At 41.1% G+C, this 6,516-nt stretch overlaps 1 pseudogene; it reads left to right on the top strand.

The window, feature by feature from the left end:
• The first annotated feature begins 5,230 nt into the window (after positions 1–5,230).
• On the top strand, positions 5,231–5,823 carry LOC104972373 (chromobox protein homolog 3-like; annotated as a pseudogene).
• Positions 5,824–6,516: the final 693 nt, after the last annotated feature.

The following is a 6,516-nucleotide window of genomic DNA, read 5'->3' as shown; positions in this document are numbered from 1 at the left end:
TGATTTTTCTGAAATGGTGAATAACTCCATAAAGCTCTGAGCAAAACAGAGTACAATCTTACCTCTGCTTATATATATTCCTGGAGAATTCTGTGTATATCTTTAAACATGAAAACTGCTAAACATTAACGTGTAAAACAAAGTTGGATTCTTTGAAAACCTGGCAGAACATATGGAAGTCGTGAGGGTTGTGGGACCATTCTCCTCTCTGCAGAACTGTCCAGAGTATTACACAGCAGCTCTGCCCCTGCCCATCAGATATCACTAGCATCCCACCCCTGATCACTGTGGCATCTGAAAACACTCCCATGGACTCCCTGGTGGTCCAATGGTTAAGAATCCACCTTCCAATGCAGGGGCATGGATTCAATCCCTGGCTGGGGAACTAAGATCCCATGTGCCAGGGGACAGCTAAGCCTGTGTGCCACTAGAGAGAAGCCCGTGCGCTGCAACAAAAATCTTGCTGCTGCAACTAAAGCCTGATGCAGCCACATAAATAAAATAAAAAATAAATACACTCCCACAGGGTGCTAAAAGCACCCCAGGGTGTGATGCCAACCACAGAAGAGAATCCCTGATGGGCAAAACTTTTTGATTACGGGCATAATTTGAATAAGATGTGAGAGCACATACACAGTAAAGTTTTGAAAAGATGGTCTATTTTCAAGGCAGTTGCATATATACGCTACAGCAGAACAAAGGGAATCAAGAGCTGAGGTTTCACATTTATATTGCTGATCACTGTTGGTTCAGTCACGTTTCAATCTATTAGAAAGGCTTGTCCTCTGAGACATTTTTGCCCACATTCCCACTGGACAAAAGCGGCTCAGAGACTCTGAGGCAGGCTGGGCTGGAGAGGCCAGGCCTCCAGGCTGCCAGGCCCGTGTTTCAGGCTTGTTTCCTCTGCGTACTCAAAAGTTTCTAGGACACCACAGTAGAAATTGCAGTGGTTACAACACTGTCTCCCATGGCAGTGTTTTCTTTCATGGCTGCTTACGTGTGATTCTAGGATTCACGATGTGAGTAGATTAAATCTCTCCCTCAGATCCTTCAAACAAGTTAAACTGCAGTCAAACTGTAGTCCTGCTGGGTAACCCCACTAGAACCTCACTTACTTTGGGGGCGGGGGTGGGAATGTGGATTCTACCCAGTTCATTCAAAACTTACACAAACAGAAGGTAAAGTCGGCTTTTCTCCATCTCCCCCAACCCGCTAACTGCTCATCTTGGAATGGGGACTCCATCTAGTTCCTCAGAAGATCCGCTGGCCCTGCTCACAGAAGAGTGTTTGTGCTCAGTGGGAACAATCTGTTCATGACAAGACACCAGATCCTGTTTGAACCACAGCAGCTATGGGAAAACAATATGCCTACAGCCAGCACCAAGTCTGGTCTGTGCTTCGTTGCTGGCATTGCCCCACCAGAGAATCGGCAGGCAGCGGCGGAACCCTGCCTGAGCAGCAGGCTCTGACAATCACCTTGGCTATTGCCCCTGCTTCCCCCTACCTGTCCGTGCCCCTCCATTTCAGCATTTGGTCTGCAGGCAATATCCTCTGGCTCCAGATCAACTTTTTTTTTTCGCAACACCCTCAGCAAGTGGGGTAAAAGGTGTTTCCGGCTTGCCTTAGACTTCAACCTGCTCTCAGATACCCCAGAAACAGCTTTTTTTTTCAAGCATATATTCTTCCCCTTTCCTGGGGAGCTCTAAGCTCATTCTGCCCCCTTCCCTAGCTCAGCTCCATCCTCTTCCTCAGGCCAGTGGTTCCCCAACATCCACAGAACCCAAGAGAAGCCCACACCATGCCAGCAAGTTCCCCTTGTTCCTGGCATCTGCATCACTGAGACCCTTCAGCTCTGAGATAATGTCATACAGACCCCAGTAGGTAAACCAGAGACCTCAGCCTAAAATAGTAATAGGGATGAGACAAAAGAAACCAACGATACTGGTCTTTTCAATTTCTCTAATGGGGTGGACAACGTGAATGCAGGAGGAGATACCAAATTTAGGCACAGAAAAGTGCATAAGGAGATAAAAGTCACATTTAATTGTTGCTGCTTTGTAAAAGCCCAAAGACTACTGCATTGCTCGACAACTTCTGCAGTGTCTCGCTGGATCCAAGTTCTGTGGGACTTGGCCACTGGGGACATTTTTGCAAGGTTAGATTCCTAGCATCCAGTGAAAAAAGGAAAGGGACTCTGACACTTGATCTCCAGTTACAGAATAGGTGTTTGTTCTTATACAATCCCTACAACTCTATCAGATGTTGGCAAAGTTCTCTACGCACCATTTTAATGCTTTGTGATATAATTCTTTTATGATTTAACATGTGTCATGCTTAAATCATTAAACCTGATTTAACATGCTTAAATTTATATTTCCTGCCTACTATTCTTCCCACACTAATTTGAACCATACAAAAAAGCTTATACAAAAGAAGAGAAACTGCATTCAGGACAAGTAAGGAGATTGTATTGAAACAATTCCTGATTAAAGTTAGCACTTTACATAACAATACAGGATATGACAAAAATCAATTCAAGATGCCTTGTACTGCAATTGCATTATAACTAACAAACTCCACTCACAAATTTTACACCAACTGTAAATCACAGACTGGAGTAAAACTCAAGTCTGAGCCACAGGTTGCTTTCCCTGGACCCGGAAACAAGTGATCCACTTTGCACACGACAGACAGCAGAGGAGAAAACGGTTATAAAGGACAAGTAATTCTCATTTGATAAACAGTTGGATTTTTAAATACCACTTTTAATTAAAACGGATATATCTAACACAAACAATGTCTACATGACATTATTAGAAATTAGAGTAAGAATAAAAATTATAAATAAAATCTATCATTTATTAGAGTTTAACATGCACTTGTTAGTAGGTTAGCCAATTCACATACATTGTCTTGTTTGATCTTAAAAAAGAAAGCTTACACTAGGGCTCACACTTCGTATTGTACATCCGCAGGGCTCACACTTCGTATTGTACATCCGCAGGGCTTCGGTAAACACGTGTGCCGTGTGTCCACCATTACCTCACACAAGCTACTTCCACTGTTTTGAAAACTCTGGATTTCCTGTATTCATTCCTCAGCCCCTCTGCCCAAACTCCAGGCAACCAGCAATCTTTTAATGGTCTCCAAAGGTTTACCTTTTCCAATATGTCATATGTTATTAGCATCATACAGTATGGATCCTTTTCAGACTACCTTCCTCCACTGACTAATAAGCATTTAAAGCTCCTCCGAGTCTTTTCATGACTTGATAGTTCAATCCGTTTTATTGCTGAATGATATTCCATCACATGGATGTACCGGTTTGTTTATCCATTCAATTACCAAAGGGCATCTTGGTCGCTTCCAATTTTGGCGATTATGAATAAAGCTACTATAAACATTTGTGTGTAGCTTTTTGTGTGGACATAAGTTTTCAACTATTTAGGCAGAACCTCAGAGCAGGACTTCTGGATCATGTGGTAAGATTATGTTTATCTTTTTAAGAATTTGCCAAACTGTCTTGCAAAGTGCTATTCTGTTTTCTTATTTCTTAATCTTTTAGCTACCCCTCAGTGTATGTATACCTGTCAGATGAGAAAACTGAGATTCCAAGAGATTAAATAATTTGTCCAAAGTTATGCAAAAGAGTAATGGCTAATGCCAGAATTCAAGTTTGGGTTGGTCTGGCTTTAAAGGCAGTGATCTTGTACTATGCGAACCAAACACTCAGCCAAACCAGGGTCCTTTAATGGTGTGAGAGTGTGTTGCCAATCCTTACTCTATGAGTTAATGTTCCTGTCCTGAGTTTAAAACCAGACACCAGGAAAATATCCTGTTGCACAAGCCTTATAACTCTCCCCCTAGAATCATTCTCTCCTCCTCCTCTGCCACAGCTCCGGGGAGGGGTTACAGGCCTTGTGAACAGGCAGGTATTAGAAGTAGCCCCACCTCAGTATCTCAATACACTACAGCTCCAGTTGAAGACAAAGACATTAAACTGCAGTAACACTCCATTAAACACACACACACACACACACACACACACACTTTGAGTAATACAAACACTAACCAAATGCCTCAGCATCAGGTTTCTGATTTCAGGGCTTCTTTCAAAGATCGAGAATACCAGCTGCTTTGGGATGGAGGGCTGGGGGGAAAAGTCATTTGCTGCCACTTGTAAGTTTTTTTTTTTCCAGAAACAATTTAAGATGACTACCATAGACTCATGTTGTTCTTGTTCAGTCGCTCAGTCGTATCTGACTGTGCAGCCTCAAGGACTGCAGCACACCAGGCTCCCCCATCCTTCACTATCTCCCAGAGTTTGTTCAAAATCATGTCCATTGAGTTGGTGATGCTATCTAACCACCTCATCCTCTGCCTCCTCCTTCTCCTTTTGCCTTCAATCTTTCCCAGCATCAGGGTCTTTCCCCGCATCAGGGTCTTTTCTAATGAGCCGGCCCTTCACATCAGGTGGCCAAAGTATTGGAGCTTCAGCATCTGTCCTTCCAATATACCTGTAAGTTAACTAAGGGATTTAGTGACTTTAAAATGTTTTAACATTTTCAGCTCAAGACAAGGGAGTTTTGCATTGCACTCCTGAGGTATTCCTAATTTTTAAGCAGGGAAGAAATCCAGATACACCAGCACCTCAGGTAACTGATCATCACAACGTACAGTGTAGGTGTTGGGGAGGAGTGATAGGCAGGGATGGCTGGGGAAAGCAGGGACCCTGGTCAGCCTATCTTCACTATTAGGTTTACTTACATAGCCTGACCTTGAAGTATGATATGGAGACCATTCCACCATCTAGAAGGTGGAGGATAATATTTTTTACACAATAACACACGTATGAACCATACTGACACGTGCAAAGAGCCTAGTGAAATTCCCTAAAGAGTATCAATTCTTTCTCTTCCCCTCTCCTCCTTTCAGCAATTCCAACTACATCAGTCACACCAGCCTTCAAACAGGGCACAGAATGTCGTACTTCTAGAGGTAGCACAATTTGGTACAGTTTGGCGAAATAGCTTAAGAAGCAGAGTGATGCTTGCCCTCATGGATAATATTAATGCAATCTGGTTAATTTAGGGAGTGTGCTTTACAGAGTAATTTGGATGAGCCTAGAAGCACCACCCTCTGCTAATGGTCATCTCTTTAAAATTGTATTAAGGAAATGCCGCAGACCCGGGACCCAGAGCCACTCAGAGGCGGTGAATAATAGCTCTTCAAGTGTGCAATAAAAAACGGCCTCCAATAAAACTACATTGCAAAAAATGGGTAAGAAACAAAATGGAAGGAGTAAAAAAGTTGAAGAGGCAGAACCTGAAGAATCTGTAGTAGAAAAAGTACCGGACCACCGTGTAGTGAACGGGAAGGCCGAGTACTTCCTCAAGTGGAAGGGGTCTACAGATGCAGACAATACTTGGGAACCTGAAGAAAATTTAGATTGTCCAGAGTTAACTGAAGCATTTCTTAATTCTCAAAAAGCTGGTAAAGAAAAAGATGGAACAAAAAAGAAAATCTTCGTCTGACAGTGAATCTGATGATAGCAAATCAAAGAAGAAAAGAGATGCTGCTGATAAACCAAGAGGTTCTGCCAGAGGTCTTGATCCAGAATGAATAATTGGTGCCACAGACAGCATTGGAGAATTAATGTTCCTCATGAAATGGAAAGATTCTGATGAGGCGGACTTGGTGCTGGCAAAAGAGGCAAATATGAAGTGTCCTCAAATTGTAATTGCTTTTAATGAAGAGAGACTAACTTGGCATTCTTGTCCAGAAGATGAGTCTCAATAATTGTTTGCATTGCCATATATATATATATATATATATATATATATATATATATATAATGTGCGTCCTGGTTTTTTGATTTCTTAGTGTGAAGAAATAACTACATTCTAATGAAAATCAGGTTTGATATGTTTGTTTTGTAGTAGTATTGGAGAAGTTACATTGGTTTTTGTTTTTTTTTTTCCCCATCTATAGCACTGGTTACTTTGAACAAATAAAAGCGTTGCTTCCTTCAGCAGGAAAGAATTTGATACCATGGTATATTATTTCTTCAGCATTAGAGAACAGTTCTTCTAAATGTTGGAGGAAATCTCCATAGTCATTACTCAATCAGAATTTAAAATTTGCATTTAACTCATATATGCCTGAGGACCATTCTAAGTTTTTTGTATGTGTATACATAAAAAACATATGTAAATGGTTTGGGAGTTAATTTTTTGTTGTGGTTTTTGTTTGGTAAATATATTTAAACAGCAGCCTTTCATAACCATGGATAAGCCCATGTTCTGGAATTATATCATTTTGAGCAATGTAAGAAATAACTGCAACTTAGATTGAAAATTTAAGTCTTAACCTTTCAAATTAAATAATTTTGTAATTAATTAGACAAATTAAGCAGTTTAAATTGGGTAATTTTTTAAAGCATCCCTATCAGAATCTGCATTCATATCTGCACATAAATCCAGTTTTATATGCAGAAACCCTGGAAAGAGAATTTTT

This window comes from Bos taurus, chromosome 5 (genome assembly GCF_002263795.3).
Source record: "Bos taurus isolate L1 Dominette 01449 registration number 42190680 breed Hereford chromosome 5, ARS-UCD2.0, whole genome shotgun sequence".
NCBI lineage: Eukaryota > Metazoa > Chordata > Mammalia > Artiodactyla > Bovidae > Bos > Bos taurus.
This window is presented reverse-complemented; position numbering and strand designations above follow the sequence as displayed.